Source organism: Pan troglodytes, chromosome 19, assembly GCF_028858775.2.
Source record: "Pan troglodytes isolate AG18354 chromosome 19, NHGRI_mPanTro3-v2.0_pri, whole genome shotgun sequence".
NCBI lineage: Eukaryota > Metazoa > Chordata > Mammalia > Primates > Hominidae > Pan > Pan troglodytes.
The window spans coordinates 38,778,890-38,803,061 of NC_072417.2; the positions used below are offsets into that span (position 1 = coordinate 38,778,890).

At 45.1% G+C, this 24,172-nt stretch overlaps 1 protein-coding gene across 22 annotated transcripts in view; it reads left to right on the forward strand.

The window, feature by feature from the left end:
* The window catches only part of FAM222B (family with sequence similarity 222 member B), a 101,742-nt gene that overhangs the window by 52,247 nt on the left and 25,323 nt on the right, over positions 1–24,172 (forward strand). For 8 of the 22 annotated variants that reach the window (XM_054670166.2, XM_063798847.1, XM_054670168.2 and 5 more), the window contains one exon: positions 14,229–14,276. The exons of the other annotated variants lie outside the window; for them this stretch is intronic. The gene's annotated coding sequence lies outside the window, so the exon portion shown is untranslated. The remainder of the gene's footprint in view (positions 1–14,228; positions 14,277–24,172) is intronic. 22 annotated transcript variants of the gene reach the window in all.

Here is a 24,172-nt window from a genome sequence, read left to right on the forward strand (position 1 = left end):
GTGATGTGTGCCTGTACTCCCAGCTACTTGGGAGGCTGAGATGGAAAGATCCCTTGAGCCCAGGAGTTCGAGGTTGCAGTGAGCTGCTATCATGCCACTGCACTCCAGCCAGGGTGAGAGAGCAGGACCGTGTCTCTAAAAAGAAAAAAGAAGAACCTGGGTACGGTGGCTCATGCCTGTAATCTCTGCACTTTGGGAGGCCAAGGTGGGCAGATCACTTGAAGTCAGGCATTCGAGACCAGCCTGGCCAACCTGGTGAAACACTGTCTCTACTAAAATTCAAAAATTAGCCAGGCGTGGTGGCATGCACCTGTAATCCCAGTTACTCAGGAGGCTAAGGCAGGAGAATTGCTTGAACTTGGGAGGTGGAGGTTGCAGTGAGCCGAGATTGCACCACTGTACTCCAGCCTAGGCAACAGAGTGGGACTCCCTCTCAAAAAAAAAAAAAAAAAAAAGCAAAGAAACAAACCTCTCTTCTTAACCAAAGCAAAGTTTTCTAACACTGGGCAATACTTGCTAATAATCAGAGCTGTTGGCTGAAATGAAATCCATTTAGAATAGTCAGTGTGTGATGAAAGTAGTACTGTCATGACTTTGTTGTTGTTTTTGCAGTTGTATAATTTTATTTGATGACCAGTGGTTAGTTCTTATCCACATTGAGTGTCTGTAGATTTTGAAAGTGGTAACAGGTACATAAGTAACCAAAGTATAGAGCTTGTTTTAGTGAATTTTTATCTTCATTACATTTTCTGGACAACCACACAGGGATACACTGTGTGAGACATTCCTTATTCCTTTGGCCCAGACAGCTTTGTTGAGCCTGCTATCAATGTGTGCATCTGGGGTCCTCATCTCCCTCATGGCAAATTTCCAGATCTCTTTGAGTGCCTGAGGGGCTTGCTTCTTAGAGGCTCACTCCATGAATGCACTTGTGAATCTCAATAGTGTATTCTTGGGTTACCACCTGGTTGATGGCAGAACAGCCTTTCTTCTTACCACCCTTTGCGGGAGCCATTCTGCTAGGCCCAAATTGGAAAGCAGTCATCACTTTAAAGCTGGGGGTTTCTGGCTGGGCGCAGTGGCTCATGTCTGTAATCCCAGCACTTTGGAAGGCCGAGGTGGGTGGATCACTTGAGGTCAGGAGTTTGAGACCAGCCTGGCCAACATGGTGAAACTTTATCTCTACTAAAAATACAAAAATTAGTGGGGTGTGGTGGCAGACACTTGTAATCCCAGCTACTCAGGAGGCTGAAGCAGGAGAATTGCTTGAACCTGGGAGGCAGAGGTTGCAGTAAGCCGAGATCGCACCATTGCCGATCACACCATTGCACCTGGGCCACAGAGTGTAAGACTCTTTCTCAGAAAAAAAAAGCTGGGGGTTTCTTTAAGTGCTGTTTGCTGGGAAGATATTACCTGAACAATCACTTTTTTTCTTTTTCTTTTTTTCTTTTTTTTTTTGCATTCAGCAAAGTGTTTTTGAGGATCAGTTGCTGAACTGAATGAAAATCAGATTTTATGCCACTTGCAGAATTGGGATGATTTAGACAACATTCGTGTTGCTTCAAAGGAGAAGCATAAACATTATTAGTCATAACTTGAGATTTACTTCCTTCCAAAAGCTAAGCACTTCTACCATTGGCATTTTATTTATCTTCATTCTTATTATGTAAAGGATAGGACTTAATCTACTTTAAAAGGAAAGATGTATCAAGTCTGTGAGAAGTTGAAGACAGCTCATCCTAAATTAGGTTGGAAAAGTCCCATTTACTGGGTTCCTGTATGGACCCTCTGCCTTACCCAGCTATTCAGCTGGGAATGGTTTTACTAGAATAATAATAATAATAATAATAATAATAATAATAATAGTAAAGTGCTCCCAAAGTGCTGGGATTACAGGCGTGAGCCACCATGCCCAGCCTGTTTTACTATTATGAAGACATTAATTTAGCAGCTGTAAAGATACTGGTTTGGCTTTTGCTTATCTTACTCTCCCAGAACTTTTTCTTTTCTTTTTTTTTTTTTTTTTTTTTTGAGACGGAGTCTCGCTGTCGCCCAGACTGGAGTGCAGTGGCATGATCTTGGCTCACTGCAGCCTCCGCCCCCCGGGGTTCACACCATTCTCCTGCCTCAGCCTCCTGAGTAGCTGGGACTACAGGCACCCGCCACCTCGCCTGGCTAATTTTTTGTATTTTTAGTAGAGACGGGGTTTCACTGTGTTAGCCAGGATGGTCTCGATTTCCTGACCTCGTGATCCGCCCGCCTTGGCCTCCCAAAGTGCTGGGATTACAGGCGTGAGCCACCGCGCCTGGCCTTTTTTTTTTTTTCTTTGAGACGGAGTCTCGCTCTGTCGTCCAAGCTGGAGTGCAGTGGCACGATCTCGGCTCACTGCAACCTCCACCTCCCAGGTTCAAGCAATTCTCCTGCCTCAGCCTCCTGAGTAGCTGGGTTACAGGCGCCTGCCACCACGCCCAGCTAATTTTTGTATTTTTAGTAGAAATGGGGTTTCACCATGTTGGTCAGGCTGGTCTCGAACCCCTGACCTTGTGATCCACCCGTCTCGGCCTCCCAAAGTGCTAGGATTACAGGTGTGAGCCACCGCGCCTGGCCAACTTTTTTTTTTTTTTTTTTCAACAAAATGTGGAACTAGTAGCTTAATGAAGAATCCACATCTTAGTTTTAACTTGTCTTGCCAGGTGTTACTGTGCATTCACTAAAGTGCTTTACAAAATATTTTAATATTTGGGCTATATTTAGTGAGGTATGGTGCAATTGGAGAGTGATACTGTGTTAGAACTTTTCTCCAGAGAGACAAAAAGAACCTTTCATTTTAAGAAAAGTCCTTTGACTATTTCCATAGTCCCTGGCAAAATTAAGTTGGAAAAGGCAGCTTTTTCAGCCAGATATATTTTTATTTTTGCCTCTTCTCCAAGCTGAACCAGTGTCCCAACTGAAATGTGTCATTCTTATCAGTGATAGTATATTTTGGGAGAAATTGTTCCTTAGTGCGCCTAGAAGTAAGAAGCTTATGCCACTTCAGCCTGCACATCAATTTTAATAGCTCTCTAAAATTGTTTATACCAACTCCCTCCACCTCACATCTGTCCACATCTGCTCATCTTTCAGTTCCTCACAACTAGTTAAGAAAGTCTCATAGGCCGGGTGCGGTGGCTCACGCCTGTCATCCCAGCACTTTGGGAGGCCAAGGCATGCAGATCACCTGAGGTCGGGAGTTCGAGACCAGCCTGACCAACATGGAGAAACCCCGTCTGTGAAAAATACAAAATTAGCCAGGTGTGGTGGCTCATGCCTGTAATCCTAGCTACTTGGGAAGCTGAGGCAGGAGAATCGCTTGAACGCGGGAGGCGGAGGTTGCTGTGAGCCGAGATCGTGCCATGGCACTCCAGCATGGGCAACAAGAGTGAAACTCCGTCTCAAAAAAAAAAAAAAAGAAAGTATCATTGCTCAACCAGAGAAATGCCAGTCTTTATCAAAGTCATAGTTACATACAACAGCAGTCTTTGGTATGTGTGGAAGTTTGCATTACTTTGTTTTATTATTGTTTAAAGAGCCTTTCTTGCCAGGTGTGGTGACTCACACCTATAATCCTAGAACTTTGGGAGGCCAAGGCAGGAGGATCTCCTGAGCCTAGGAGTTCAAGACCAGCCTGGGCAACAGCCGAGATCTTGTTTCTACAAAAAATAAAATAATTACCTGAGTGTGGTGGCAATCACCTGTAGTCCCAGCTTACTCAGGAGATTGAGGCAGGAGGATCACTTGAGCCTAGGAGTTTGAGGCTGCAGTGAGCTATAGTGGTGCAACTGCACTGAAGCCTGGGTGACAGAGCGAGCCCTGTCTCTTAAAAAAAGAAAGTTTTGGCTGGGCGCGGTGGCTCACGCCCGTAATCCCAGCACTTTGGTAGGCCGAGGTGGGCGGATCACGAGGTCAGGAGATCGAGACCATCCTGGCGAACACTGTGAAACCCCGTCTCTACTAAAAATACAAAAAAAAAAAAAAATTAGCCGGTCGTGGTGGCAGGCGCCTGTGGTCCCAGCTACTCGGGAAGCTGAGGCAGGAGAATCGCTTGAACCCGAGAGGCAGAGGTTGCAGTGAGCTGAGATCGCACCACTGCACTCCAGTTTGGGCGACAGAGCAAGACTCCGTTTCAAAAAAAAAAAAAAAAAAGGGTGCAAGTGCCTAAGTATTAAACTTCACATGAGAAAACAAAAACTGTATTAGTTATGGTTAAGTGCTTTTTAAAAAATTACCTAATTAAAAGCTGTGCTGCTGTCTTGCACTGAAACTAACAGGTAAACCATGGAGAAACTGTAGTTTCTTAGTGAGGATTGCTCTGACTATGCTGTTTAAAAGTACTACCCTACCCAGTACTTTCTATTTCCTTACACTGCTTTATTTATTTAATTTGTTATTATTATTTTTGAGACAGGGTCTTACTCTGTTTGCCCGGGCTGGAGTGCAGTGGCATGATCTTGGCTCACTGCAGCCTCAACCTCCTGGGCTCAGGTGATTCTCTCACCTTAGCCTTCCAAGTAGGTGAGATTGTAGGTGCACGCCATCACACCCGGCTAATTGTTTGTATTTTTAGTAGGTTTTGCTCTTGCCAGGCTGGTCTCAAACTCTTGGACTCCTGCAGTCTGCTCACCTCAGCCTCCCAGAGTGTTGAGATTACCAGTGTGAACCACCGCGCCTGACCTATTTATTTTTCATATTTTTTTCGTAGCGTTTATCACTCTTTTTGTGTGGCTGGGGGACCGGGTCTCACTGTCACCCAGGCTGGAGTGTAATGGCACGATCATGGCTCCTTGCAGCCTCCACCCCTGGGGCTCAAGTGATCCTCCCATCTCAGCCTCCTGTGGAGCTGGGACCAAAGGTGCACACTACCACACCTGGCTAATTTTTTTTTTTTTTTTTTTGTAGAGATGGGGTCTCCCTATGTTGTCCAGACTGGTCTTGCTCTTGGGCTCAAGCAGTCCTCCTGCCTCAGCCTCCTAAATTTCTGGGATTACAGGCATGATCCGTGATGGCTGTCCAGTTTCTAGTATCTTTATATGTGAAAATGGGGCTGATGATACATACCCAAACTATCTCAAAGGGCATCTTGAGAAGATGGAGAGAGAATCATGTGAAAAAGCACTTTGAAAATTGTAAAACTCCCTACAAATGTAAGATATTGTTAATGACCTTACAAAAACCACCTTTTTAAAATGATTTGGAATCATAGACTCTAAAAGTTGATTCTAGTGGTCATCTAGTCCAAATTCTTAGCTACTGAAAAAAACCCTTTTCCATAAGTCCTGATGAATGATAATTGCTTTTGCTTCAGTATTTCTCTATTGCTGTTGAACAAGATCAAATTGTTCTTTATGTTCACTTAAAATTGCCCTTCTTCAAAAACTTTATTAACTTATTTTTTATCTCTGGAGCTCAGAGACAGATCTGCTTCCTCCTTTATATGATAGCCCTTTTATGACATGCTCATTTGAGATCTTCATCATCTCACCTCAAAATCGCAATAGCCAGCCAGGCGCTGTGGCTCATGTCTGTAATCCCAGCACTTTAGGAAGCTGAAGTGGGCAGATCAGTTGAGGCCAGGAGTTCAAGACCAGCCAACAACAAAACCCCATCTCTACTAAAAATACAAAAATTAGCTGGGTGTGGTGACTTAACATCTGTAATCCCAGCTACTCGGGAGGCTGAGGCAAGAGAATCACTGAAGCCCAGGAGGCGAAGGTTGCAGTGAGCTGAGATCGCACCATTGTACTCTAGCCTGGGTGACAGAGCGAGATCCTTGTCTCAAAAAAAAAAAGCAATAGCCACTTAACTGGCTTCTACCATCTCCTGTTTTTCTTTCACACTTGAAGAAGATTTATTCTAAATAGACATCCGATAATGTTACTTGCCTTAAAACCTATCCCTATCTCCCCATGGTTTTCAGAGAAGTCTGACATTAGCAAATAATAGTTATAACTGCCATCAAGCATAGGCAGTGTACTAACCACTTTACAAATATCATCTCATTTAATCCTCACAATTATTCTGAAAGGTGTTGGGTCCACTTTCTTTCTTTTTTTTTTTTTCTAATCTTTGCTGTTGAAGTAGATCAACAATGCCATTTGCCTGTTGAAAAATAAGATTTTTCCAGGATTTTGTTAAAAGAAGATAAATTGTTAGTATAACAGTAGCTTCTGTCTTTGCATACTGTCTCCTTACTACTACACACTGGTGGCACATGATGCATTTAGTGCATAGTAGCATGGTGTGGAGATCAGACCACAGTGCTTTACTTTAGCGCATCCAGGGGAAATTTAACAATTCTCAGTAACTCTCAGCCTTAATGGGCTTGTTTATTGTTAAAATTCATCTTTATCAAAGGAAGCACCAGTTAATGATTTTTCTCCTGGCCCAACATGCTGGGTATTAACTGGAATTGCTGAGTGATTTGCAGTGGGGAAACCATGAGAGCAATTTCATGTTTGTCCACAAATTATCATTAGCAGTTTCATTTGCAGATTGAAGAAGCAGGAGGAATGGGCTCTTTGCCAGTTACAGCTTCCCTCCACTTAGGGTGTTAGTTCAATTATGTCCAATTAACTTTTATTGCAGATAGTGATGATAATTACTTGCAAGTCAGTTTTTGGCTGCAGTTAAACCAAGACTGAAGTATGAACTTGATGGATTTTAATAACCGGTATGACACATTTCACACCCTCACTCCACTGCAGTTATTTCTTTTTCCAGGCCTCTTTTAGACAAGAAGTCAAAGCATTGAAAAGTCCATCTCACAATTAAAACATACTGTCCTTCCTTGGAAGAGACTTATAGGATCATATTTTAAAATAATCTATTAGGAGCAGTCTTAATGGCTTTTTACATTCTGAGATCATACCCTTGAGTTCACTGTTGCTTATCATAGGAGAATAGACTGAGATTAACTAAATGTCATTCATAGCAATATATGCTAATTTTAAGATTATAGTAATTGGCAAGGTACAATCTGGTTTTCTGATTGCATTTTAAATTCTCTTCTAAGTGCAAAAGAAAACTTGGTTTGGACACTTTAAAAATCTGTAGGACATTGGCTGTAATCCAGTGCCTGTAATCCCAGCATTTTGGGGGGATGAGGTGGATTGCTTAAACCCAGGAGTTTGAGACCAGCCTGGGAAACATGGTGAAACTCCTTCTCTACAAAAAATATTTTAAAAAATTAGCTGGGTGTGGTGGCACATGTCTGTAGTCCCAGATGCCCAGGAGGCTGTGGTGGGAGAATCACCTGAGCCCGGGAAGTCGAGGCTGCAGTGATTGCATCACTGTGCTCCAGCCCGGGCAACAGAGTGAGATGCTGTCTCAAAAACAAAAGAAGTCTGGGTGCGGTGGCTTACACCTGTAATCTCAGCACTTTGGGAGGCTGAAGCGGGAGGATCACTTGAGGTCAGGAGTTCGAGACCAGTCTGCCCAACACGGCGAAACCCTGTCTATACTAAAAATACAAAAGTTAACTGGGCACGGTGGCATGTGCCTGTAATCCCATCTACTTGGCAGGCTGAGGTGGGAGAATCGCTTGAAGCGGAGGTTGCCGTGATATGAGATCCCATCACTGTACTCCAGGGTAGGTAACAGAGGAAGACTGTCTCAAAAAGAAAAGAAAATCAATAGGACACTGAGGACATGTCTCTTTTGCTGTATAGGAATTTTAGGGGTTTTTTTTTTTTTTTGAAACAGGGTCTCACTCTATTGCCCAGGCTGAAGTGCAGTGGTGTGATCTTGACTCACTGCAACTTCGGCCTCCCTGGTTCACGTGATTCTCCTGCCTCAGCCTCCCAAGTACCTGGGATTACAGGCGCGTGCCACCACACCTGTCTAATTTTTGTATTTTTAGTGGAGATGGGGTTTCACCATGTTGGCCAGACTGGTCTCAAACTCCTGATCTCAAGTGATCCGCCCACCTCAGCCTCCCGAAGTGCTGGGATTACAGGCATGAGCCACCATGCCCAGCTAGTATGTTATTTTAATAGAAAGTTACATATTTTTGGAAGTAACCCTTATAAGATGGATAAAGAGGGATAGAAACAAGGGACATAGTTTGCCTTTCTTGAAGAAGACTTGTAGGTCCCCTTCTGCTTTCTTCAAACTTTCCTGTCAGTATTGTTCTTTGATGGTTACCCTGAAAAGTGGACTTACAAGCAAAATATTTTTAAAATTTTAATTTTATTTGGATTTTTTTGTTACTTCTTAAAATGTTGTGGGTATAAGCAAAATCTTATCTCTTTAAAATGCAAAAGACAGGCCGGGCACTGTGGCTCATGCCTGTAATCCCAGCACTTTTGGAGGCTGAGGCGGGCAGATCATTTGAGGTCAGGAGTTTGAGACCAACCTGGCCAACATGTTGAAACCCCGTCTCTACTAAAAATACAAAAATTAGCCGGGCGTGGTGGCACATACCTGCAATCCCAGCTACTTGGGAGGCTGAGGCAGGAGAATTGCTTGAACCTGGGAGATGGAAGTTGCTGTGAGCCAACATCGCACCACTGCACTCCAGCCTGGGTGACAGAGCAAGACTCTGTCTCCAAAAAAAAAAAAGCAAAAGACAAGTAGATTCCAGCTGGTGCTGTTATTAGATTTGCAGGTGACTTGCTGCTGTTTTCATTTTGGATGTTGCCTGCCTTCGTATCCTTTGTTGTTGTGTACTCTTTCTAAGGGTGTATCAGTTTCCTTGGATATCTTCATGGGCTTGGCTGCATAAAAATTTGGTTGAGCCGGGAGCCGTGGCTTACGCCTGTAATCCCAACACTTTGGGAGGCCGAGGCAGGCAGATTACCTGAGGTCGGGAGTTTGAGGCCAGCCTGACCAACATGGAGAAACCCTGTCTCTACTAAAAATGCAAAAAAAATTAGCCTGGCGTGGTGGCGCATGGCTGTAATCCTAGCTACTTTGGAGGCTGAGGCAGGAGAATCGCTTGAACCCAGGAGGTGGAGGTTGCAGTGCGCCCGTGTCGCACCATTGCACTCCAGCCTGGGCAACAAGAGTGAAACTCTGTCTCAAAAAAAAAAAAAAAAAAAAAAATTTGGTTGAGTATGGCAGAATATGACAATGCATTTTAAGATCCTATTTTTTGTTAATGTTTGTTTAAAGTAGGGGGATAAGTTGATGGCTGCTTGCAGAAGGGTCATAACACACTTATTCTACCTCTAGAACTTCCCAGGCCCTACTAACAAGGAAAGAAGAGGAAAGGGGGAGTATATAAACATCATCCTTGTAGTACAAAGCTTTTCATTGGTTACTGAAAACCATTCTGCTATAGAATAGCTAAGTCCCTGCTGGCCAGCTGCTGTTGGTGTGAAAGTGGAGAAGCTAGCTATAGTGGGTACTTTTCAGGAAGTTGGAGATAAAGTTTATGATGTCATTTGAAACTTTTTGGATGATGTGAGGAAAGAATGTCAAAACGGTTACACTCTGGAAGATATAAGAAGGCTTTCTTTTAAAATATAAGAGAGTTTGCATGACACTTGAGGTTCTGGATGTGTGTTTAGAAGGAAGGACCTTGAGAAACTCTTACTAAAATGTGAACATGGGGTGGGCATGGTGGCTCACAACTGCAATCCTAGCACTTTGGGAAGTCAAGACAGGAGGATTGCTTGAGCCCAAGAGTTCAAGACCAGCCTGGGCAACATAGTAAGACCCTGTCTCTACAAAAAACTTTAAAATTAGCCAGGTGTGGTGGTGCATGCTTGTAGTCCCAACTGTTGGGTGGGGGTGTGGGGGTTGGGGAAGACTGAGGTGGGAGCAGTTGAGCCCAGGAGGTCGAGGCTGCAGTTGTGGTCACACTACTGCACTGAATGAAGCCTGGACAACAGAGTGAGACCCTATCTTAAAAAAAAAAGGTGAAAAAATGAAAAGTGAACATGGCAGTTAAAGAGATGGTAGTGAATGTCAGGTATGAAGAAGGGAGGATCATTAACAGCTCCTCCTTCAAGATAGACATTTCTCTTTCTGTTTGTTTCTTCTTTCTTTTTTTTTTTTTGAAATAGGGCCTCGCTCTGTCACCCAGGCTGGAGTGAAATGATGTGATGTTGGCTCACTGCAACTTCCACCTCCTGGGTTCAAGCAGTTCTCGTGCCTTGGCCCCCCAAGTAACTGGGATTAAAGGCACATGCCACCACACCTGGCTAATTTTTGTATTTTTTGTAGAGATGGGGTTTCACCATGTTGCCCAGGGTGGTATTGAACTCCTGACCTCAGGTGATCCACCCGACTCACCCTCCCAAAGTGCTGGGATTACAGATGTGAGCCACTGCACCCAACTTGTTTGTTTCTTTTTTTTTTTTTTTTTTTTTTTTAATTTTTTTTATTTTTTATTTTTTATTTTTTATTGATCATTCTTGGGTGTTTCTCGCAGAGGGGGATTTGGCAGGGTCACAGGACAATAGTGGAGGGAAGGTCAGCAGATAAACAAGTGAACAAAGTTCTCTGGTTTTCCTAGGCAGAGGGCCCTGCGGCCTTCCGCAGTGTTTGTGTCCCTGGGTACTTGAGATTAGGGAGTGGTGATGACTCTTAACGAACATGCTGCCTTCAAGCATCTGTTTAACAAAGCACATCTTGCACCGCCCTTAATCCATTCAACCCTGAGTGGATACAGCACATGTTTCAGAGAGCACAGGGTTGGGGGTAAGGTCACAGATCAACAGGATCCCAAGGCAGAAGAATTTTTCTTAGTACAGAACAAAATGAAAAGTCTCCCATGTCTACCTCTTTCTACACAGACACGGCAACCATCCGATTTCTCAATCTTTTCCCCACCTTTCCCCCCTTTCTATTCCACAAAACCGCCATTGTCTTCATGGCCCATTCTCAATGAGCTGTTGAGTACACCTCCCAGATGGGGTGGTGGCCGGGCAGAGGAGCTCCTCACTTCCCAGTAGGGGTGGCCGGGCAGAAGCGCCCCTCACCTCCCGGACGGGGCGGCTGGCCGGGCGGGGGGCTGACCCCCCCCACCTCCCTCCTGGACGGGGCGGCTGGCCCAGCGGGGGCTGACCCCCCACCTCCCTCCCGGACGGGGCGGCTGGCCGGGCAGAGGGGCTCCTCACTTCCCAGTAGGGGCGGCCGGGCAGAGGCACCCCTCACCTCCCGGACGGGGCGGCTGGCCAGGCGGGGGGCTGACCCCCCCACCTCCCTCCCGGACGGGGCGGCTGGCCGGGCAGAGGGGCTCCTCACTTCTTGGTAGGGGCGGCCGGGCAGAGGCGCCCCTCACCTCCCGGACGGGGCGGCTGGCCGGGCGGGGGGCTGACCCCCCACCTCCCTCCCGGACGGAGCGGCTGGCCGGGCAGAGGGGCTCCTCACTTCCCAGGAGGGGCAGCCGGGCAGAGGCGCCCCTCACCTCCCGGACAGGGCGGCTGGCCGGGCGGGGGGCTGACCCCCCCACCTCCCTCCCGGATGAGGAGGGAGGACGCTCCTCACTTCTCAGACGGGGTGGCTGCCGGGCGGAGGGGCTCCTCACTTCTCAGACGGGGCGGTTGCCAGGCAGAGGGTCTCCTCACTTCTCAGACGGGGCGGCCGGGCAGAGACGCTCCTCACATCCCGGACGGGGCGGCAGGGCAGAGGTGCTCCCCACATCTCAGACGATGGGCGGCCGGGCAGAGACACTCCTCACTTCCCAGATGTGATGGCGGCCGGGAAGAGGCGCTCCTCACTTCCTAGATGGGATGGCGGCCGGGCAGAGACGCTCCTCACTTTCCAGACTGGGCAGCCAGGCAGAGGGGCTCCTCACATCCCAGACGATGGGCAGTCAGGCGGAGACGCTCCTCACTTCCCAGACGGGGTGGCTGCCAGGCAGAGGCTGCAATCTCGGCACTTAGGGAGGCCAAGGCAGGCGGCTGGGAGGTGGTTGTAGTGAGCCGAGTTCACGCCACTGCACTCCAGCCTGGGCGCCATTGAGCACTCCAGATTTTTTTCTTGATTCTTACTGCTTAACTGCTGTCCAAAAGAATAGGATTATGGTGTCATCGAAATTATATAAAAATGAATTTTGAGGTTTTTTTTTTTTTTGACAGAGTCTCTCTCTGTCGCCCAGACTGGAGTGCAGTGGCGTGATCTCGGCTCACTGCAACCTCCGCCTCCCGGATTCAAGTGATTCTCCGTTTGTTTCTTCTTTCTTGAGACAGGGTCTCGCTCTGTCCCCCAGGCTGGAGTGCAGTGGCACGATCACGGCTCACTGAAGCCTCAAACTCTTGGGTTTAAGCAATTCTCCCACCTTAGCTCCCAAGTAGCTGGGACTGCAGGTACACACCACCACAACTGGCTAATTTTTTTTTTTTTTTTTTTTTTTGAGACAGAGTCTTGCTGGGTCGCCCAGGCAGGAGTGCAGTGGCGCAATCTCGGCTCACTGCAAGCTCCGCCTCCCGGGTTCACGCCATTCTCCTGCCTCAGCCTCCTAAGTAGCTAGGACTACAGGCGCCTGCCATCACGCCCAGCTAATTTTTTTGTATTTTTAGTAGAGACGGGGTTTCACCGTGTTGGCCAGGATGGTCTCGATCTCCTGACCTCGTGATCCGCCCGCCTTGGCCTCCCAAAGTGCTGGGATTACAGGCGTGAGCCACTGCGCCTGGCCTACACCTGGCTAATTTTTTTAGACATGGTCTCACTTTGCTATCCAGGGTGGTCTCAAATTCCTGGGCATGGCCAGGCCCAGGTGGTTCACACCTTTAATCCCAGCACTTTGGGAGGCGAAGGCGGGCAGATCACCTGAGGTCAGGAGTACGAGACTAGCCTAGCCAACATGGTGAAACCCAGTCTCTACTAAAAATACAAAAATTAGCTGGGCGTGGTGACACGTGCCTGTAATCCCAGCTGCTCAGGAGACTGAGGCAGGAGAATCACTTGAACCCAGAAAGTGGAGGCTGTAGTGAGCCAAGATCATACTCCAGCCTAGGCAAAGATCGCCCTCCAGCCTAGACTCTGTCTAAAAAAAAAAAAAAAAAAAAAATTCCTGGGCTCAAGTGATTCTCCTGACTCAATCTCCCAAAGAGCTGGGATTGCAGTCATGAGCCACTGCACCTGGCTCAGGGTAGGTGTTTTTTTTGTTTTGTTTTGTTTTGTTTGCTTTCCAATGGCGAAATTCTCTATCTTTAGAATAAGGGAGTCCATGAATGCTCACAGTGGAAGCATTCCCAGAACAGAGTGGAAGTAGGGAGATAATTTGAAGTATAGGCACTGGAGAAAATGTTATTCAGAAAACTGTTGAGAAGAAATTGGAAGTTGATGAGGCAAAAAGATACAGGAAACCTATTCCAAGTGGCAAGAACCCCAGTGGCACACTCACCAATTTAGAGATGTCTTCTCCATTAAGATAAATGAGAATAGTTGCTAACAGACCACTCTCATCTCTTTTTGATCTCCAACCCCACCCTTTCTAGACTTCAACCTTGTATTTTTTAAAATAAAAAAATTTGTCCAGGCACAGTGGCTCACACCTGTAATCCCAGCTTTTGGGAGGCCGAGGCGGGCAGATCACGACATCAGGAGATCGAGACCATCCTGGCTAGCACAGTGAAACCCCATCTCTACTAAAAATACAAAAAAAAATTAGCTGGGCGTGGTGGCGGGCACCTGTAGTCCCAGCTACGCCGGCTACTCAGGAGGCTCAGGCAGGAGAATGGCGTGAACCTGGGAGGCGGAGCTTGCAGTGAGCCAAGATCTCACCACTGCACTCCAGCCTGGGCAACAGAGCAAGACTCTGTCTCTAAAAAAAAAAAAAAAATTTGAAACAATTTGAAATATATAGAACAGTTGTAAGTATGCTAGAAATAATTTTTTTTCTTTCAATCATTTGACAGTGTTGCTGACCTGATGCTCCATCATCCTTGAATACTTTAGTATTTCCTATAAACAAGGGGCATTCTCCAACTTTACCACAATACAACTGTCAAAATCAGGAAAGTAACATTGACACATTACTTCCATATAATTATCAGATCCTCTTCAAATGTTGCTTGTTATTATACCAGTTATATGCTTTATAGCAAAAAGGATCCAGGTCAGAATCACACATTGCATTTATTTTTCATGTTGTCTTAGTCTCCTCCAGTCTGGAACAGTTTCTTCAGGCCTTCTTTGATGTTCATAACCTTGATGCTATTAAATTATTTTGTAGAAAGTCCCTCAATTTGGACTTGTCTGGTGGTTCCTTGTGTTTAATTTAGGTAACATATCTTCAACAGGAGTATCACAGGAGTGATGCTGTGTTCTTCACTGCATGATTTCAAAAGGTACAGAATTTTGATTTGTATCATTACTGATAATGTTTGATCACTTGATTAAGGTGGTGTTTGCTAGGCTTTTCCTAAGTAAAGTTACTCATTTTCCCTTTGTAATTAGTATTTTTAGGAGACAGGGCTTAGAAACTATACAAATATTGCATTCCTTTTCAGCCTTTCAATGTATTTGTTTACATTAGTATGAACTAATTATTTCTTGTTTTATTCAATGAAATATCATCTTTTATTATTTATTTTGATGCTCAGATTATTCCCGATTTGGCCAGTAAATCAAGAAAAAAAATTATATAAATATATGTTTAATCATAAAAATGCCCAAATAATCTGCCATTCTTTTATTTCAATAGGTTGACAGATAAATACTCCCCAAACTAACACCTTGCAGGCAATGGTAGAAAAGAAAAATTCACAACTGTTGTATTCTGGTAACATGCCTGCTTTACCCAGTGTACCCACTCAATGTCTTCTCTAATTTCTACTGTGTAAACTTCTCTCTCTGGGGTTTCCCTCACCAACTAAGCATCTTGTGGCTTCTTTGTCCTTTGATATTTCACTGTTATTCTTTGAGCACTTCCTTTCCTGCACAATAAGATATATTAGACTCATCTAGTACTTTCTCTGCCTCAGTCAATTCTCCAAGGAGCCTTGGTTCCTTTCAATGGAAAATGCAGTATTTAGAAACCAAGAGTAGGCCCTGTTGGGGCTCATTGCAATTGGGTGGGAGTGATCACTGCATTCAGTACTCTTCTCATTCTGTTTGGGTAGCTTCCATTTCTAATTCAATTGAAGTGACTTAATAGAACTGGGTAAAAGTTGATAAGGACACTGAGTTGGTAAGGGAGGTCCCAAAGAGAGAAGAAATTAAAGAGGACAGTGGGCCAGGCACAGTGGCTCACGCCTGTAACCCCAGGAATTTGGGGGGCCGAGGCAGGTGGATCGTTCAGGAGTTCAAGACCAGCCTGGCTAAGATGGTGAAACCCCGTGTGTACTAAGAATACAAAAAATTAGCTGTGCGTGGTGGTGGGCGCCTGTAATCCCAGCTACTCATGAGGCTGAGACAGAGAGTTGCTTGAACCCAGGAGGTAGAGGTTGCAGTGAGCTGAGATTCCGCCACTGCACACTCCAGCCTGCGTAACTCCATCTCAAAAAAAAAAAAGGACACAGAATGAAGAAGATGTGTACCAGTAATAGAAGAATTTTGAACTTTTGTTTTCTACCACTATCCATAAGATTACTTGTCGTGGGGGGGTGTTAGTTTTGTTTTGTTTTGTTTTGTTTTTTTGAGGTATATTTGAGATAAAAGAAAGGCAAGGCCGGGCGCTGTGGCTTACATCTGTAATCCCAGCACTTTGGGAGGCCGAGGAAGGCAGGCAGATCACCTGAAGTCAGGAGTTCAAGACCAGCCTGGCTAACATGGTGAAACCCCATCTCTACTAAACTAAAAATACAAAAATGAGGCGGGTGTGGTGGCGGGCATCTGTAATCCCAGCTACTTGGGAGGCTGAGGCAGGAGAATTGTTTGAACCTGGGAGGCAGTGGTTGTAGTAAGCCAATATTGCATCACTGCGCTCCACCCTGGATGACAGAGTGAGACTCCGACTCAAAAAACAAAAGTAAATTAATTTTAAAAGGGAGGGCAAATTACAATTATTTGGTCATCTTTAGAGTTACATGTATATTTATTGGGTTTTTCCTCCCCGATTAACTCAATGCTAAAATAATGTTGACTTAAATGACTTGTTTGGTGGGACTTAATATGTAGTATAAGATGCATATTTGACAGGTTAGAAGCAGTCACACACTTTGATAAATAACAATACTGAGGCCGGACGCGGTGGCTCATGCCTGTAATCCCAGCACTTTGGGAGGCCGAGGCAGGCAGATTGCCTGAGCTCATGAGTTCCAGACCAGCCTGGGCAACATGGCAAAAACCTGTCTTTATAAAAAACAAAAAAATTAGCCACGTGCAATGGTGTGCACCTATAATCCCAGCTACTCAGGAAGCTGAGGCAAGAAGATCCGTTAAGCCTAGAAGTTCGAGGTTGCAGTGAGCTATGATTGCACCACCATACTCCAGCCTGGATGACAGGGTGAGACCTTGTCTCAAAAACAAACAAAAAAGCAATTCTGAATGACTTTTGAATTTCTCAGGTCCACAGAAGGGAGCCAAATAATTCTGCTGATCATTGAGTGAGTTGTGGTACTTTCAACACTTTAGAGGTTTAAAGGACTGCTTTAGGCTGGGTGCGGTGGCTCACGCCTGTAATCCCAGCACTTTGGGAGGCCGAGGCGGGCGGATCACCTGAGGTTGGGAGTTCAAAACTAGCCTGACCAACATGGAGAAACCCTGTCTCTACTAAAAATTCAAAATTAGCTGGGTGTGGTGGCACATTCCTGTAATCCTAGCCACTCGGGAGGCTGAGGCAGGAGAATTGCTTGAACCCAGGAGGTGGAGGTTGCGGTGAGCCAAGATCGTGCCATTGCACTCCAGCCTGCAACAAGAGCGAAACTCCGTCTCAAAAAAAAAAAAAAAAGACTACTTTATTAGTTTTTTATTTGTTTTGCAGACAGTTCCTGAAATGAGGAAGCTTCCTAAAGTGAATTTCAGAATCTTTATCTGTGTGTTTACTCTAGCTATGAAAGTATTATTCTAACAGGGACTGTATATCTGTTTTTTCTTCCTGTAGATTGACCCAGCATTGCAAATTTCATTAGCTAGTTGTGGTCTGCCAGGTGTGGAAGGGGGTGCTCCACCTCTTCCTTTAAGCTTTCAATTCTTGGGCCCCTTTAAGGCTTAGCAGCCTCTTGAGCTTTCAGAGACCCTTTAGCTTCAGAAACCTGCTAATTCCTTGGACATGTGGAGCGTGAACCATAAATCTTCAAGTTATAGTGAGTCTCAGTGACAAGCAATGTAAGTGCTTTGATTTTCACTAAGGCTATATAGAAGCCTTTGACAAAGGTTATTACATATCAGGATTCCTCATGGTCCATACTCAGGCTGGGGGAGGAGAAGGAAGGGCCTAAAGGGAATAGAATGCATTAATGTATCAAACTTGTCTTTCTGTATTACCTTATAATCTGCCTTGGCAAGATTGGCAAACTAGCCCTAGATAACAGAAGAATAGAAGATACAGTGGGGGCTGGGCATGGTGGCTCAGGCCTGTAATCCCAGCACTTTGGGAGGCCGAGGAGGGTGGATCACGAGGTCAGGAGATCAGACCATCCTGGCTAACATGATGAAACCCCGTCTCTACTAAAAATACAAAAAAATTAGCTAGGCGTGGTTGCGGGCGCCTGTAGTCTCAACTACTCAGGAGGATGAGGCAGGAGAATGGCGTGAACCCAGGAGGTGGAGGTTGCCGTGAGCGGAGATCACACCACTGCACTCGAGATCGCGCCACTGCACTCCAGGCTGGGCGACAGAGTGAGACTCTGTCTCAAAAAAAAATACAGTGAAGGGCAGTGTGTTAGCTATAAGTAAAACTTCATTCTCCCTGCCCTGAATTTACTGTCCTTTCTGAAACTCTTCACTAGCAATGTATGGCAAGGTGTTGTGCACAGAGAACTAGTTCTAAGAAGTTGTCAGACCAAATGGATACATAGTGGGTACATGGCCAAGTACACATGTGAAATCCTTTTCCCCAGAAAATTCAAAATAATACAGGGAGCAGGGAGATGCTTCCTGCTAGAGACCTGGGCGGGCTGTATGATGCCCAGCTTCCAAAAGATGTCACAGCACAAGTGTCCAAATGAAAACTGACTTAGGAAAGGTATGAGTTGAGAGTAGGCTTAAAGTCAGGGTTTACTTCTTACATTCAGGGAGAGAATGAGGATACAAGGGGAAGGGTTTTCTGTGCTAGGATTGCTTGAGAATGAGAGGTAACTATTCCATCATTAGTTGTATTGTGTTTTGATACAGTTTACTCTGTGTGAATAATACAGCTCTCCCCTGGGGGAATAAAAGTCTGACCACTTCAAGCTTTCCTTTGCCTATGTATAGTCATTTTCCCAGCGGATTTACCTTGCTTATAGTTGCTGTCTTATCCTTCACTTTGAAAGGATTTTCACTATGAATTGATTTCAAAGTGTTAGGCTAGCCAAAGCATAAGAATGAGTTACATTGCAAAGTGTTGGCCTAGGAGAGGTGATTCCTCCAATTCATTAGGAAGTCAGTAATTACATGCACACTTAAAAAAAAAAAAAAACCTATGGCCGGGTGTGGTGGCTCACACCTGTAATCCCAGCACTTTGGGAGGCCGAGGTGGATAGATCACGAGGTGAGGAGATCGAGACCATCCTGGCCAACAAGGTGAAACCCCGTCTCTACTAAAAATACAAAAATTAGCTGGGTGTGGTGCCTCATACCTGTAATCCCAGCACTTTGGGAGGCCAAGGCAGGCAGAGAGGAGATCGAGACCATCCTGGCTAACATGGTGAAACCCCGTCTCTACTAAAAATACAAAAAAATTAGCAGGGCATGGTGGCAGGCACCTGTAGTCCCAGCTACTCGGGAGGCTGAGGCAGGAGAATCGTTTGAACCTGGGAGATGGAGTTGCAGTAAGCTGAGATTGCGAGATTGCGTCATTGCACTCCAGCCTAGGCTACAAGAGTGAAACTTTGTCTCAAAAAAAAAAAAAAAAAAAAAAAAAAAAAAGCCGGACATGGTGGCACATGCCTGTAATCTCAGCTACTTGGGAGGCTGAGGCAGGAGAATTGCTTGAACCTGGGAGGCAGAGGTTGCAGTGAGCTGAAATCGTGCCATTGCACTCCAGCCTGGGCAACAAGAGCGAAACTCTGTCTCAAAAATAATATCATCCTCATCATCATCATCATCAAAACCACAGCTTAGAATTGTGTGTTTTTGTTGTATATAATAGTGTAATCAGAGGGATATAATATGTGCTTGTTAAACATTGACTAGAGAGGCAGCTATGGAACCGTTCAATGTTTTTCAGACATTTTATCTATGCCCACAATAAAGATTGCATCTCAGTAAACACACACATAGAATATAGATAACAGTCATGAAAAAATAAGTATGCTTACTATTATTTTGTGGCATTTTAAATTCAACACTTTTAAAAGGCTGGTCACAGCCTGCAGATTGGAAAATATTTAATGGAATGATCACATGTCTAGGAACTAAGACAGAGATTCAATACCAGATCCACTGACCCAGCTTTATATCACAGAACAAGTTACTTAATCTTTCTGAGCCTGGGTTTCCTTATCTGTAGAAAGAGAATAATACTTGTTCCATCTAGATTAAGATTGTTTTAAATTTCAAATTAAGGCTGGGCACAGTGGCTCATACCTATAAACCCAGCACTTTGGGAGACTGAGGTGGGACAATCATTTGAGTCCAGGAGTTTAAGACCAGCCTGGGAAACATAGTGAGACCCCATCTCTACATAAAGGAAAAAAAAAAAAATAGCTGGGCATGGTGGCTCACACCTGTAGTCCCACCTACTCAGAAGGCTGAGGTGGGAGGATCACTTGAGCCCGGGAGGTTGAGGCTTCAATGAGCCGTGTTTCACGCCATTGGATATTGAAGCCTGGGTGACAGAGCAGCTCACTGCAACCTCCATCTCCTGGGTTCAAGCAATTCTCCTGCCTCAGCCTCCTGAGTAGCTTTGATTACAGGTCCCCGCCACCATGCCCAGCTAATTTTTTGTATTTTTAGTAGAGATGGAGTTTCACCATGTTGGCCAGGCTGGTCTCAAACTCCTGACCTCGTGATTCGCCTGCCTCAGCCTCCCAAAGTGCTGGGATTACAGGCATGAGTCACTGTGCCTGCCAAAAATTTGTTTAAATCAAATAATGTATGTAAATATGTTTCAAAGTATAAAGAGGCCAAGCACAGTGGCTCATGCCTGTAATCCCAGAACTTTGGGAGGCCAAAGTGGGCGGATCATTTGAGGTCAGGAGTTCAAAACCAGCCTGGCCAAAATGGTGAAACCCCATCTCTACTAAAAATATAAAAATTGTCCGGTCATGGTGGTGCACAACTGTAGGCCCAGCTACTCAGGAGGCTGAGGCTCAAGAATTGCTTGAACCCAGGAGGCGGAGGCTGTAGTGAGCCGAGATTGTCCCACTGCATTCCAGCTGGGTGACAGAGCAAGATTCAGTCTCCAAAAAAAAAAGGTATAAAGAAGTATAAAATGTGAAGTGGTGGTTTGGTTCTCTTGTGACCTGTGTTTCATAGGAAAGTAATAATAATAATAATAATAATTATTATTATTATTATTATTTTAGACGGAGTCTTGCTCTGTCGCCCAGGCTGGAGTGCAGTGGCGTGATCTCAGCTCACTGCAACCTCCACCTCCTGGGTTCACGCCATTCTCCTGCCTCAGTCTCCCACGTAGCTGGGACTACAGGCGCCCACCACCACGCCCGGCTAATTTTTTGTATTTTTAGTAGAGATGGGGTTTCATCGTGTTAGCCAGGATGGTCTCGATCTCCTGATCCGCCCGCCTCAGCCTCCCAGAGTGCTGGGATTACAGGCGTGAGCCACTGCGCCCAGTGGAAAGTAATAGTAATGAGTATTGCCTTTTTTTTTTTTTTAAGAGAGGAGATCTTACTCTGTTGTTGCCCAGGCTGGAGTACAGTGGATATTCACAGGTGCCATTATGGCACACTGCAAGCTCAGGCTCCTGAGCTCCAGCAATTCTGTCCTCTCAGCCTCCTAAGTAGTTGGGACTATAAGTTTATGCCACCACACTTGGCTAATTTTTTTAAAGTTTTTAAAGAGTTGGAATTTTACTGCGTTGCCCACGCTGGTCTTAAATTCCTGGCCTCAAGCAGTCTTCCTACCTCAGCCTCCTGAGTAGCTGGGATTACAGATGTGAGCCACTGCGCCCCACAAGAGCCAACATGTAAATAATGTTTACTGTGTATCAGGCACCTAAGCACTGGAATATGTTAAACCCAAATTTAATCTTCAAAATAATCTCGGCCAGGTGCGGTGGCTCACACCTGTAATCCCACACTTTGGGAGGCCGAGGCGGGTGGATCACCTGAGGTTAAGAGTTCGAGACCAGCCTGGCCAACATGGTGAAACCCCATCTCTACTAAAAATACAAAAAATTAACCAGGCGTGGTGGCAGGAGCCTGTAACCCCAGCTACTTGGGAGCCTGAGGCAGGAGAATCGCTTGAACCCAGGAGGAAGAGGTTGCAGTGAGCCGAGATTGTGCCACTGCACTACAGCCAGGGCAAGAGAGTGAGACTCAGCCTCAAAAAAGTCTGGGCGCAGTGGCTCATGCCTATAATCCTAGCAGTTTGGGAGGCCGAGGCAGGTGGATCATTTGAGGCCAGGAGTTCAAGACCAGCCTGGCCAACATGGTGAAACCCTGTCTCTACTAAAGATACAAAAAATTAGCTGGATGCACTGGTGCGTGCCTGTAATCCCAGCTAGGGAGGCTGAAGCAGGAGAATCACTTGAACCTGGGAAGCGGAGGTTGCGGTGAGCCAAGATCTCGCCACTGCACTCCAGCCTGGGCGACAGAGCGAGACTTCATCTAAAAAAAAAAATCTCATGAAGGTAGGGTACATTTTATAAATGGTGGTAAACTATGTTCCCAAGGTCACACAGCTGGTAAATGCAAAGAGCTGGGATTCAAATTTAGTCAGTGTGCTTCCAGTCTTCTCTTACCCACTTCTATGTAGTGCCTTTTCGTTAATCTCAGGTTTCTTGAGGTGATCTGAGCTTCAGTTGACATTTACCCGTGGATATTCCCCTTTTGAAAACTTCTCCAAGAATGACTTGTCCTTGCCACCACATCTTTTTCCTGGGTTACTTCCTGGCTCTGTCAATTTTATGTTTCTGTAATCCAAATTAGGAGAAACTAATTTGTGTGTTATCCTAAACTAGACAGTCTAGGAATGAGTTTTTTTTTTTTTTTTTTTTTTTGAGACAGGGTCTCGCTCTGTCACCCACGCTGGAGTGCAGTGGCACGATCTTGGCTCACTGCAAGCTCTGCCTCCTGGGTTGACACCATTCTTCTGCCTCAGCCTCCCAAGTAGCTGGGGCTACAGGCACCCGCCGCCTCACCCAGCTAATTTTTTGTATTTTTTAGTAGAAAAAGGGTTTCACCGTGTTAGCCAGGATGGTCTCGATCTCCTGACCTCGTGATCTGCCTGCCTCGGCCTCCCAAAGTGCTGGGATTACAGCCGTGAGCCACCGCGCCCGGCTGAGTTTGTTCGTTTTTTAAAGAGACAGGGTTTTGATAGTTGCACAGAGTGGACACAAACTCCTGGGCTCAAGTGATCTTCCCACTGCAGCCTCCCAAGTAGCTGGGATTACAGGTATATGTCACTGTGCCCAGCAAGAATGAGAATTTATCCCCACAAATGCTGTAATGCATTTGATGATCAAATACAAGTGACTTCATAATTTTTGTGTGCATATAATTTTTAAAAATTCTTGTTATACCATATTTACATACCCAGCATTCATATTATAAGCATTTTTGTTTATCTTTAGATATTCTTTAACAATATTAACATATTAGGAGGCTCATGCTAATGTTATTAGATGAATACCACAAAATTTATGTAACCATTTTCCTGCTTTGGGAGTTATTTAGATTCCATAATCCATTTAGATTATTTCCAGTTTTTAAATAATTATGAACAGCACTGCAGTGAAGAGAATTTCCTGTAAATCTTTTTTCACATCTTTGATTATTTCCCTAAATTAGATTTTATTTTATTTATTTATTTGTTTAAGACAGGGTCTCACTGTGTCACCCAGGCTGGAGTGCAGTGGTGCATTCATAACTCAGTGCAACCTCGAGCTCCTGAGCCTAAGTGATCCTCCTGCCTTAGCCTCCCGAGCAGCTGGGACCACAGGCATGTGCCAACACACCCAGCTAATTATTTATTTTTTGTAGAGATGGGGTCTCTGTGTTGTCCTGGCTGGTCTCAAATTCCTGGTCTCAAGTGATCCTACCATCTCAGGCTCCCAAGTGCTGGAATTACAAGTGTGAGCCAGCATGCCTGGCCCCTCGATATTTTGATCTTATGGGACTGCCATTGTATGTGCAGTCTAGTGTTGACTGAAATGGGGCATGCCTGTAAACAAAACATTGTTATTAACTATAGTCACCATGTTGTACAGTAGATCTCTTGAACTTGTTTCTCTTGCTTAGCTAAAATTTTGTTTCCTTCTCCCCAGTCACCCCTCTCCAGCCCATTATCTCTCTGCTTCTGAGTTTGACTTTTTTAGATTCCACATATTAGTGAAGTTATGCAGTATTTGTCTTTCTGTGTCAGACTTATTTCACTTAACATAATGTCCTGCAGGTTCATTCATGTTACTTAAAATGGCAGGATTTCTTTCTAAGACTGAATAGTCTTTCATTGTGTTTATATACATTTTCTTTCATCTGTTCATCCATTGATAGACTGACACTTAGGCTGATTCCATATCTTGGCTGTTGTGAATAATGCTGCAGTTAACATGGGAGTGCAGGTATCTTTTCAACATGCTGATTTCATTTCCTTGTATATATGCCCAGTAGTGGGATTGCTGGATCATATGGTAGTTCTGTTTCCAGTTTTGTGAGAAACCTCCATACTGTTTTTCCTAATAGCCGTGCTAATTTACATTCTCATCAACAGTGTACAAAGGTTCCTTTTCTCCACATCCTCTCCAACAATTTATATATATATATATATTTTAATAGCCATTCTGACAGGTGTGAGTTGATGTGGGGTATTTTTTGTTTGTTTTTGGTTTTTTGTTTTTTGAGACAAGATTTCACTTCCATCACCCAGGCTGGAGTATAGTGGCGTGATCATGGCTCACTGCAGCGTCGACTTCGTGGACTCAGGTGATCCCCCCACCTCAGTCTCCCGAGTAGCTGGGACTACAGGTGTGAGCCAC